The following is a 13,574-nucleotide window of genomic DNA, read 5'->3' as shown; positions in this document are numbered from 1 at the left end:
GCAATTTCAAGTAAAAATTAAAATTTTTAATCTAAATTTTCATACAAATTTTTAACAGAAAATATTTAAAAATTTTACTATAGCTTTAATAATTAGTTACATTAATAAAATTTATATTTAATTTAAATTAAATATTAATATAATATGAAGAAATTTAATATTAAAAATAATTATTTATTTTAGTATTTAATTTCTATGTATTTAATGAAAATTAGATTTGGAAATTAATTTTAATAAAGATAAATTTAATGCCAGCATTAGCGGTGAAACTATTTTTATAAATTAATTAAATCAATTAAAATTATTTAGTTAAAATTTATTAATTGATAAAATACAGAATTTTTAGTTAAAATTTTAAAATAATATTTAAATTTAATTTTTGATTAAATATATTTTAAAAATTTTATTAAAAAATCAGGATTAGATTCCCTGTTATAAAAAATTAATAATTAATTAATAATTAAATATAAATCATTAAAATTGCATAATATGACAGTCTTTTTATTTATTTAGGAAAACATGTTTATTAATTTGATAATCCACAATATGATATACTTAAATATTTTTTTTATGTATTGTTGTTTTTGGTAAATAATAAATTCATTAAAATTTAATATAATATAAATTCAAATCAAAATGTAGGAAATCTAATATGAAATGAGTTATAATAATATTTAATTTTGGATAATTTAATTTCAATATTAACTTTAATGAGGATTTAATAGTAAGTATAAATATTTATTTATATTGAATATAATATAAAAGATGTACAAATCGCCCGTCAATTTCATTATAAATGCAATAAGTCGCAACATACTAAAAGTACAGGATAGCGTTTTTAGTTTTTAAGTTTTTAATATTTAAAATTGATTAATTATTAATTTTTTAAATTAATATTAATTTTTATAAATTTAATTTTTATAAAATAAATATTTTATTTTTAAAGTTATTAAATTCTTAAATTATTTTTTAATTTATAAATATATTTATAATAATTAATATTATAATTAATATTTAATGTCTAAGTATTTATTTATAATATTTAAATTAAAATAATTAAATATATATTAAGTAAAGAAATCGAAATTTAATTTATTTTGTATAGAATAAAATTTATTTTGTATCATTTGTATCAGGGATAATTAATTTAATTATCTCGAAAATAAATGAGGTAAATATAAATAATTTTATTTGGAGAATAAAAATTATAAATTTATAAGTAGAAATTAAGTGTTATTCGAATTTATTGATATCACGTTTTTAAAATATTTAATTTAATTTAGATATAATTCCTTTTTAATTATATAATTAATATATAATTAAAATTTTTATATTAAAAATTTATGGGATAAAATATAAATTTGTAAATCATAATTTAAATTTATTAATTTTTATGTTTATTAATTTAAAAATAATTATTAATAAGTAATATATAATAATTTAAAATTGAAATTATAAAAATTTAATAATTTAATATAATGACTTTAAAAAAATTTAAATTAATAAAAAATTATTTTAATTATTGAATTAGTAATTACTTATTAATATAAATTTAATTAATTAATATTATTTATAATTGCGGAATTAGCCAAATTTGCATTATTAATATATAAATATATATTCACCTCTTTATCAAAGACTTGTCTTTTAGATTTTAATTTAAAGTCAAATCTGCAGAATGAATTCTTAAGTAGCTATAGTATTTTGACTGTATTAAGGTAGCATAATCAATTGTCTTTTAATTATGGAATGGAATGAATGAATTAATGAAATATATATTGCCTCAATTATACTTAATTAACATTAGTTTTTGATTAAAATGCTGAAATTAAATTATGGGACGATAAGACCCCATAGAATTTTATATTAATTTAACAACAATTAATAATATATTTTATTAGTATTATTAAATTAATATTTAATTGGGAGGATTTATAAATTTGTTAAACTTTATATTATAATATTAATTAAACTTTGATTTAAGGAAATATTTAAATTTGATATAATAATATTAATTAAAAAATAAATTACCTTAGGGATCACAGCGTAATATGTTTTTAAAGAACAAATTAATAAAGATGATTGCGATCTCGGTGTTGAATTAAGATAAATTTTAAATGCAGAAATTTAAAAATTAAGTGTGTTCGACTTTTAAAATCTTACATGATTTGAGTTCAGATCGACGTAAGTCAGATCTGTTTCAATCTATAATAATTTGATTAATTAGTTGTACGAAAGGACTTTCAATCAGAAATAATTTTATTGTATGTAATAAATGTTTATGTTTTTTTTTTTTATTATAAGATTAATAATTTTTCCAGTTTTTTTAGTTGGTTGATTTGCAAATAATAATTATGCAATATTAGGATCTATTCGATCAATTGCTCAAATAATTTCATTTGCATTTAGAATATTTTTTGGTAATTTTAATTTTTTTTATTTTAATAGAAAGATTTTCTTTAATGAATTTAAAATTAAATCAATTACATATTAAATTTTTTATTTAATTAAATCCTTTATATTATATATCTTTTATTAGTTTGTTAGTTGGTTTAAATCGAACACCTTTTGATTTAATTGAAGGCGAATCAGAATTAGTCTCAGGTTTTAATATTGAATATCATAGAAGAATATTTACAACAATTTTTTTATCGGTATATTTAAATATTATATTTATAAGGTTATAATAGGTGATTATATTTTTTAATTATAATTACTGATCATTAATATTTTTTGTCATTTATATATTAAATTTAATTTTACTGATTTGAATTCGAGCATTATTATTACGTATTCGGTTTGATCAGTTAATAAGTTTTTGTTGAACTGATATATTAATTATTATTATAAATAATTTAATATTAATATATTTAATAAAAATATTATAATTTGTTTTCTATGGTAATAAAAAGTTTAATTTTTATAACATATTTTCAAAGTATATGCTTATTCAAGTTCATTAAATTTAATAAATTAAATAATCTCAAAATTTGTTTAATTTAAATGAAATAATATAGTATAAAAAATATAATAAAGTTAAAAAAATATTTAAATTAATATAAGGATATTCAATTATTTGTCCTCCTAATCATGTTAGTATTAAAAAATTACTAATAATGTATCAATAATAGAATAGTCTAATAGGATGATTTTATAAATATTTAAAATAATTATAATTTATTAAAGGTAATGTAAATAGAATTATAATTGAAAATATTAATCTAATTACTCCTACCAATACATTAGGAATTGATCGTAAAATTGGATAAGCAAATAAAAAATATTGTTCTGGTTTAATATGAATTGGTGTAATTATTGAATTAGCTATTTTAAAATAATCAGGATCTCCAAAATAATAAGGATATTGAATGTTAATAAATATAAATAAAGTTAGAATAATAATGAATCCTAATAAATATTTAATTTTAAAGAACGGATAAAAAGGAGTTTTATAAATATTTCTATTTGTTCCTACAGGATTTGTTGATCCTGTAATATGTAAAATAATTAAATGTAATATTACTATTATTATAATAATTAATTGTAAAATATAGTCTAATGAAAAGAATCGATTTAATATTGAATTAATAATTGAGAATCCTCCTCAAATTCATTCCACTAATAATTGACCAATGTAAGGAACTGCTGATACTAAATTTCTAATTAATATAGCTCCTCAAAAATATACTCGTCCCCATGGTAAAACATAACCTATAAATGCTGTTATTATTGATAATAAAAGAATTGCAATTCCAATATTTCAATCTATATTTAATTTAAATGAATAATAAAGTAAATTTCGTAGAATATGTAAATATATTACAATAAAATAAAAGCATGCTCCATTTATATGAATTAATCGAATTAATCATTCAGAATTTACATCTTTTATAATATGAGAAGTTTTTATAAACGCTAAATTAATGTTTGGACAATAATTTATTGATAAATTAAAACCTGTAATAATTTGAATTAACAAAAACATACCAAGAACTGATACAAAATTTCATATATAATTAATATTAATAGGTGTTGGTAAATAAATAAAATTAAAAATAAATTTTAATGTCTTATTACTTTTTAATTTTTTATATTTATTCATATTAATTTTTTTTCGTATACATTTTTTTATAACAGATGTCATTTTAACTGAAAAATATAGATTAATAAATAATATTATAATTATAAAAAATAATATATTAATATTTCAATAAATTTTTTTTATTTCAATAATTATTAAGAAATTATTATTTAAATTTACATTTAAGTAATTAAATCAGTAATTTCTAGATAAATATTAATTATATATATATATATATATATATATATATATATATATATAAATTATTAATCAATTGATAAATAATAACAGAATATTAATTTTATTAAATTTAAGCTTTGGTAAATGTAATAAAGTAATTAAATATAAAAAAATATTTATAATACCTGAAATATAAATAATTATAGATGTAATTAGTTTATATATAAGATATATCATAATTAAGACAATAATTAAAAAAAAATGTTCTTATTGAATAAATTAAAAAAAATAATAAATATTTTATAGGAGAATAAAAATTATTAATTTCTAACATTAAATTTACAATTAAAAATGATATAATTAATGATGTCAAATTTATTATTATTATTATAAATTATATTTATATTATATGTATATTAATATTAATACCTAATTCAATTTTCACAAAATAGTTTATTAAAAACAATAGTTTTGGATACTGTAATTATTTTATTTAAAAATATTTTTGAACTCTATTAATACGAAAACATAATTTTGCCTTAAATAATTAATTATTAATATTAATTTACAAAATTAATGTTTTTAATATATTAATAATATAACTGTTGAAATTGTAATTATTACTTTATTATGTAAATTTATTATACTATTTTGTTTTAATAAATATTTATTAATATTTTTAATTTTAATTGAATATATTTCATTTACTATTTTAACATATTTAATATATGATTATAATAGATGGATACATTTAATGTATTTAATTTATTCAGTAGTAGAAGCAATTTTATGATTATCTTTAATAGTAAGATTAAATTATATATATGGTCATCAAAAAATTAAATTAATTAGATTAATTAATTAAAATTTTTAAATGAATGAATTATTTATTTCATTACTAACATTTTGTTTATCTAAAATTAACATAACTATAGATTCTAATTCATTATTTAAAATCTTATTAATAAAATCTTAATATTAATTTTATAATAATAAATCTTAAATCTAATCAAATTATTTTTATTATTATAAATTTAATATTAAGATTATATTCCTTTTATTTATTAATTTTAACTTTATGAATTTTTTCATTAATTTTTTAAAATTTAAATAAAGAAAATAAATTATGTTTAGTTATTAATTATATAATAATGATATTTATATATTTTTTTTATTTCCTTAAATTATTTATCTTTTTATTTAATATTTGAAGCTAGGTTATTAATATTTTTTTTATTATTAACAAATAGAGGTTATTGTATAAATCGAATTTTAGCAAGATTTTATTTAATATTTTACCCTTTATTTTTTCATTTCCTTTATTACCTATTACTTTATATTTATATATAAAAAATGATAATTTAAATTTCAAATTAATAGAATTAACTAATAATTATATTTCAATATTTATATTTATTTATATATTGTTATCGTTTTTAGTTAAAATTCGTATATATATATATAATTCAATCTTGATTATTAAAAGCTCATGTTGTAGTACCTTTTAATGATTCAATAATTTTAGCATCAATTATATTAAAATTAGGTAGTTATGGATTATTACGATTATTATTTATTTCTAAATATTGTTTTTTAAAAATAAATAATTATATTTCAATAATTAGAATTTCAGGTATATTAATTTTCAGAATTATATGTTTACGTCGATTAGATATAAGTTTTATTATTAACATTATTTTTTTATTGTTTATTAAGATTTATTAATTCGATTCATTTATTCTCATTTATTAATAATGGTAATTATTATTTTACATTTAATTTATTAAATGTTAATTTAATTAAATATTTTACATTAATAATACATTGAATTCTTTTAAATATTTTTGTATTTAATTTAATTTTAATTTAAATTTAAATAATGACAAAATATTAATATCAAAAATTAATTTTATTAATGAAATATTAATTTTAAATTATAATTTTTTTATATGTTTATAAAATTTATTTATTTTTTTGAAGATTACATTTTTTATTTTAAATTTTTATTATTTATTAATTAATAATATTATTATTATAGAATTAAATATTTTTCGATTAAATTCTATAAAATTTAATTTTATAATTTATTTAGTTTCAATAAGAATATTTTTATTTTTAGTATCATTAATTACATCAAAAATTTTATTATATAGAATTGGTTATATAAATTTAGAAAATTTTTTAATTGAACGACTCGTTTATTTAATAATATTATTTTTAATTTCTATATATTTTTTAATTATGAGTTTTAATATATTAACTATTATAATTGGTTTTGATGGATTACGATTAATTTCTTATTGTTTAATTAATTATTATCAAAACAATAAACCTTTGAATTCAGGAGTATTAACAATTATTTTAAATCGTTTAGGTGATTGTTCTTTATTAATATTAATTTCCATAATAATAATATTTGGTAGATGAAATTTATTACTATATAAATTTAATAATTTAATAATAATTTTATTTATTATAATAATGTATACTAAAAGAGCACAAATTCCATTTTGTACATGATTGCCAATAGCTATAACAGCTCCATCAACAGTTTCACCTTTAGTTCATTCGTCAACATTAGTAACAGCAGGTGTATATTTATTATTTCGATATTTATAATTATTTGAAATGAATTATAATAATTTTATTTTATTGATTTCTAGATCAACAACATTGTATTCAGGTATGTCTGCAAATTTTGAAATAGATATTACAAAAATTGTTGCATATTCTACTTTAAGTCAATTAAGTTTCATAGTAAAAATTTTATTTTAAAAGTTAAAGGATTTGGCATTTTCACATTTATTTATTCATGCAATATTTAAATTTTTTATATTTATTTGTGTAGGATGTTATATCCATTATTTAAATAATAATCAAAATTAAAAATTTGATAATGGAATGTTTTATATTTATCCAATAAGGAGATTAATTTTTAAATTTCCTTTAATTAGTTTAATAGGTTTTCCTTTTCTAGCTGGACTTTATTCTAAAGATTTAATAATTGAATATTATTTTATTTCAAAAATAGATTCATTTAGAAATTTAAATTTAATTACTAGAACAATATCAAATATTCTATATCCTTTTCGAATTATAATAATTTTATTAAATAATAATTTAAATTTTAATTTAATTTATATTAACGAAGATTAATATAAACGAACAATATAACGAATATATATTGTATTTAATTGAAACCAAATAAGAGGTAATTTATTGTTAATAAATTTAGTGAATATGAATTCCAATTCCTTATGTAGTTTATATAAAATTTTAATACCTAAGGATGGTACAGTTCAAGAATGAATCACATCAGTTGATGTTACTAGTAAACTTAAAGGTAATTTTATAGGAATAACTATTAGATTATATGTATCTAATTATCGAAATTGATTTATTGATTCATGCAATAATATTGATTTAAAATATAGATTTAATAGGTCATCAATAAAATATAAAATCTTTAAAGATTGAAAACAAATAAATAACAAAATCGTTATTGGAGTAATTGCTCCAATTACTTCAATTAAATGATTTTTTAATAAATATAAATTAATAAATTTGTTATTTAAAATATCAACAATTAAATATGTAGTATAATCAGTAATTATTAATATAAATATTATAAAAAAATTATGTAAATAACTGAAATTTTCAGAATAAAACGAATTTGAATTTTGATAAAAAAATATATTTCATGTTGCTATTTTTAATAATAAAATTAAATTTTATATAATTGAATTTTAAATTCATTGCAATTTTCTGCCATATTCAAATTTTTTAATCATTAAAATTCTGCACTCATTAAATGAATGATTTGATAGAGGATAATTTATTAATCATTCTAAAGAAGAGTGAATAAATTTAAATAATAATAAACGTTTGCAAATTAAACTTTCTAAAGTTAACAATAATAAAAAAGTTATTCCATTTAATGAAATAATAGAACCAATTGAAGATAATAAATTTCAAGAATAATAAGAATCAGGATAATCAGAATAACGTCGAGGTATTCCTATTGAAACTAAAAAATGTTGAGGAAAAAATATTATATTTACTCCAATAAATATTATTGAAAATTGATAAGCTAATCATTTTTTATTTAATATTAAACCAGTGATTAAAGGATATCAGTGATTAAATCTTTAAATAATAGAAAAAAGAGCTCCTATTGATAAAACGTAATGAAAATGAGCAACAACATAATATGTATCATGTAAAATACTATGACTAGATTAACTAGATAATATAATTCCTGTTAATCCTCCAATTGTATATAATAAAATAAAACCTAAAGATCATACAATAGAATTATTTATTTTAAATTTTGGACCATTATTAGGTGCTAATCATCTAAAATGTTAATACCAGTAGGAACAGCAATAATCATATTTGCCGATGTAAAATAAGCACGAGTATCTACATCTAATCCAAAAGTAGTTACTAAATTTATATCTCCTATAAGTGATGAAATACCAGATATACGTAGAGAAAAAATTTAAAATCTGCAGACGGGGATGAATGAAAAACATAATTAGATAAAGTAGGATATACAGTTCAACCAGTTCCAGGTATAAAATTAAAAATTCTTCTAGTTAATAATAATAATAATTAAGGAGGTAATAATCAAATTCTAATATTATTCATTCGAGGAAATAATAAATCAGGTGTTCTTAATATTAAAGGAATTAATAAATTACCAAATCCTCCAATTAAAAAAGGTATAACCATAAACAAAATTATTAAAAATGCATGACTTGTAACAAAAGAATTATATAATATATCTTTATTTAAAAACTTTCCAAGAATTCTTAATTCTACGCGAATTAAAGATCTTAAAGAAGATCCAATTACTCCTGATCTTATAGCTAATGTAAAGTAAAGAATGCCAATATCCTTATGATCTTTATATATTAATCATTTACTTAAAATTTAAATTTAAATTTATCTTTAATTTTGAAAATTAATAGCTGTCAATTTAACTTAAAATTTATATAGTATTAAAAAATATTAAATTTTTATTAATAAATTTGCATTCATTTCTTTTATCAGACTTAATACTTTTTATATTTACTGATTTTTAATTATAGTCTAAAAAAACATTAAATTGCAAATTTAAAATTATATAAATGAAATATATTAATTATTTAATATTTATAATGTATTAAACATAAATACTATCAAAATGTTAAATATCAAAAGAAATAATATCAAGAAATTAAACTTAAAATTATAATTAATAACAAATTTTTTAAAATAAAAATTTATATTTATAAATTAAAATATAATAAATTTTATATAACAATATAAATAAACATGTCTAATTAATAAAATTACAAATCTAATAAATATATTACCTTCGGTAATAAATATAAAATTTTTAATCAATAATAATAGAGAAAAAAAATTGGTAAAATTGAATAAATTAATAAAATTAATATAAATAAAATAATTAAATTATTTTCATAACTTAATATAGAAATATTTAAATTATTATCTATAAATTTATATTTATATAATATAAATAATAACATATAAATAATTAATATATAAAATAATATTAATAAAAAAAAATATTTTTCATTAATATAATAAACAATTTATTAATATATAATTTAACATTAAAGTTGAACACCTAATAAATTTTTTATTTTTATTAATTAATTTTAATATATAAATAGATAAATGTAAAATTGGAAAAATTCCAAATAGAATTATTTTATAATCAAATTTTGAAATTAAACAATAGAAATTTAAAGTATTAAATTTTATTGAAGTTGAAGATAGGAAAATACAATTCCAATTTATTAATTCCTAAGATTTAATTATTAAAAAATGAAAAGAAAATAATCCTAATTTCATTATTAATGAAATAAATAAAAAATAATTTAATAAATTTCATAATTAAATTATTTCAACCAAATTTATAAAATTTATTATAAAAATTACCAATAATATTCTAGAAATAATTGATATACAAAAAATCATTAAACTTGATAAGTTATTATTAGAATTTAAATTAATTACTCTAATTCTAATAAATATTACCAGCTCATAAATAAATCACTTTAAAATAACATTTGATAATAATAAAAAAAATAAATATGAAATAAAAATTTAATATATAAAATTTATAGATTTATTTTTTTAAATTAATTTATATAATTTATTTAAAATTAAATTATACTATAATTTTTAATATTATTTCATTATTTTTATAACTAATAGTAGTAAATAAATTTACATAATTATTTTATCAAAATATTCCTTTTATCAGACATATTATTACATATATAACAAATTATTATGAATAAATTAAATAAAAAAGTATATAAAGTAATAAAATAAATAATTTTTAACATTTATGATTTTATATTCATAAATAAATTAAATTTAAAACCTAATCCCTATAAAGTATTAAAATTAATTTTTAATATTTATTAATTTTATATTCCTAAATAAATTAAATTTAAAACCTATAAAATATCAAAATATATTTTTATCATTTATAGGTTTCGTATCCTTAAATAAATTAAATTCAGAACCTATAAAATATTAAAATTAAATAACAATTATAGGTTTTGTGACCTTAAATAAATTAATAAACCTATAAAATATTAAAAATAATTTTTAATACTTATAAATTTTATATTAAAATTAATTGTTTATAACAATAATGTAAAATTAAATCTATACTACTCGACCAAAGTAGTATAAAATTAATAATAATAAAGTGAAAATCAATACATACTATTAAAATAGTATAAAATTAATTATAATAATATAAAATTAAATCTATACTATTAAAACAGTATAAAATTAATTATTTATATCAATAATATAAAATTAAATTTGTACTACTCAACTAAAATAGTATAAAATTAATTATAATAGTATAAAATTAAATCTATACTACTCGACTAAAATAATATAAAATTAATTATAATAGTATAAAGTTAAATCTATACTACTCGACTAAAATAGTATAAAATTCGTTATTTATAACAGTAAAATAAAATTAATTATTAAATATAAATTTCATATTTAATATTATCTTATAATATATCGATGGATTATGAATCTATAAGCATAATAATTATCCTATTTATATTTAAAATTATAATAAAATTTGTCAACAATAAAAAATTTCAATGAAACAAATTTACATATTATATATGCAATAAAATTAACTCACCACCATACTAGTCGAAAATATCAATAGAGCTAATTTTACACCATAAAATCCAAAAATTTCAATATAACAAATTTTCATAATATATATGCAATAAAATTCGCTCACCACAGTACTAGTCGCAAATATCAATAGAGCTAATTTTGTTCAATAAAATCTATAAATCTTCAATAGAACAAATTTTCATATTATATATGCAATAAAATTATCTCACCACTATACTAGTCGAAAATATCAATAGAGCTAATTTTCAATTTTTATTTCAAATAATTGTATTCCTGAGTAAACGTGTCATCAGAATTAGTTGATTGTACGTTTCTTACATTATTTTGTGAATCTTAATATTATTTCATGCGATAGTCTTTGTACGTACCTGCACTTCCGGATCGACACGGCTGGAGTTATGTTGTAGTTGCTTTCACAAGATAGGTGCGACGCTGGTATATGGTCTTTGTTAATTTCCTTAAACTCTATGTTGTACCGTTTGTATTCCATCGCAGATTTCTATTTACTTCTACTCACTGTCATTTACTGCTTGGATATTTTGGATTCATTTTTCAAATGTTTCTATTTTTAGTTAAAAAATTGTATTTATCACTAAAAGTGTCTTTGGTATTATGTGAGTGTTCGTTTATTATATTATATTGTTAAACTTAATGTCATTTTAAATGATTGTCTCTATACGCACCTACGCTGCCGTGCGCGACACGACTGGAGTTATGTTGTAGATGCATTCACAAGACAGGTGAGACTCTTGTATATGGTCTTTGTGAATTTCATTAACCTTGATATTGTACCGCATGCATTCCTTCGCAATTTTCCATTTACTTATACATACTGCGATTTACTGCATGACATTCTCGATATTTCTGATAATTTCCAATTTTTAACTTGGAAAATTGTATTTGTTGGAAAAATGCCTTTGGAATTATTTTAGTGTATATTTATGACAATATTTTCTAGAACACATTGTTATTTCATATGACTGTCTGCATACGAACCTACGTTTCCGGAACGACTCGTCTGGAGTGGTCGTGTTGTTGCGTTCGACAGATTGGAGCGACCGTACTGTATTGACGTCGATAATTTCCCAACCCCAGATTTCGTACCGTATGCACTTTTCCCAGCCTTCCATTTATTTATACACGCTGTAATTCACTGTTATAATATATACTACTTTTCACAAACTGTCAAATTTTTTAAATTAAAAAAATGTATATCATAAGAAATGTGCCCTTGCAATTAGTTCAGTGTATGTTTATGACAATATTTTGTTACATTCATTGATATTCTATATGAGAGTCTGTAAACGTACCAACGGATCGAAAGGACTGGAGTGGTCTTTTAATTGTGTTCGGAAGATCGGAGCGAAACCACTGTACGGATTTTGTTAATTTCATTAAAATTAATATCTTACCAAATGCATTTTTCCCAGCTGTCCATTTATGTATTCGTACTGTAATATACCGCTATGAAATTTCCGATTTTTTTTCAAAATTTTCTCATTTAGGATTAAAAGATTGTATTCCTTTGTATGAGTGTTTTAGTAATTGGTTCAGTGTACGGTTATGACGATATTTTGTTTAACCTATTGTTGTTTCATATGATTGTCTGTGTACGTCCCTTCGCTTCTGGAACGACACGGCTGGAGTAGAATTGTAGTAGCGTACAGCAGATCGGTGCGCCATACTGGATGGTCATCGCTTCTTTTTCCGACAATCATTTTGAACCATATACATTGCTTCCCGAATTGATCCATTTAATTATATATTCTGTAATTTAATGTTACGATATTTTCAATTCTTTTTCAAAATTTTCAATTTTTATTTTGAAATTGTTTATTCCCCAGTAGAAGTGCTTTGGGAACTTGCTGAGTTTACGTTTATGACAATATTTTGTTATAGTTATTTTTATTTCATATAATATCCCGTAGGCGCACTTTCGCTTCCGGATCTACACGGAAGAGTGGTCTTGTTGTTACGTACGGCAAAACGGATCGGAAATCTGTTCGAGCTTCGTTAACTTCATCAACCTTGATTTCGTACCGTATGCACTTTTTTCTAGTGTTCCATGTATTTATAATTACGGTTTTTTAATATTATTATATTTACGATTTTC

At 17.6% G+C, this 13,574-nt stretch overlaps 1 pseudogene; it reads left to right on the top strand.

The window, feature by feature from the left end:
* The first annotated feature begins 6,889 nt into the window (after nucleotides 1-6,889).
* LOC143220070 (NADH-ubiquinone oxidoreductase chain 5 pseudogene) lies at nucleotides 6,890-7,264 on the top strand (annotated as a pseudogene).
* The last annotated feature ends 6,310 nt before the right edge of the window (nucleotides 7,265-13,574 follow it).

The sequence above is a fragment of the Lasioglossum baleicum genome, unplaced genomic scaffold (genome assembly GCF_051020765.1).
Source record: "Lasioglossum baleicum unplaced genomic scaffold, iyLasBale1 scaffold0153, whole genome shotgun sequence".
Lineage (NCBI taxonomy): Eukaryota > Metazoa > Arthropoda > Insecta > Hymenoptera > Halictidae > Lasioglossum > Lasioglossum baleicum.
This window is presented reverse-complemented; position numbering and strand designations above follow the sequence as displayed.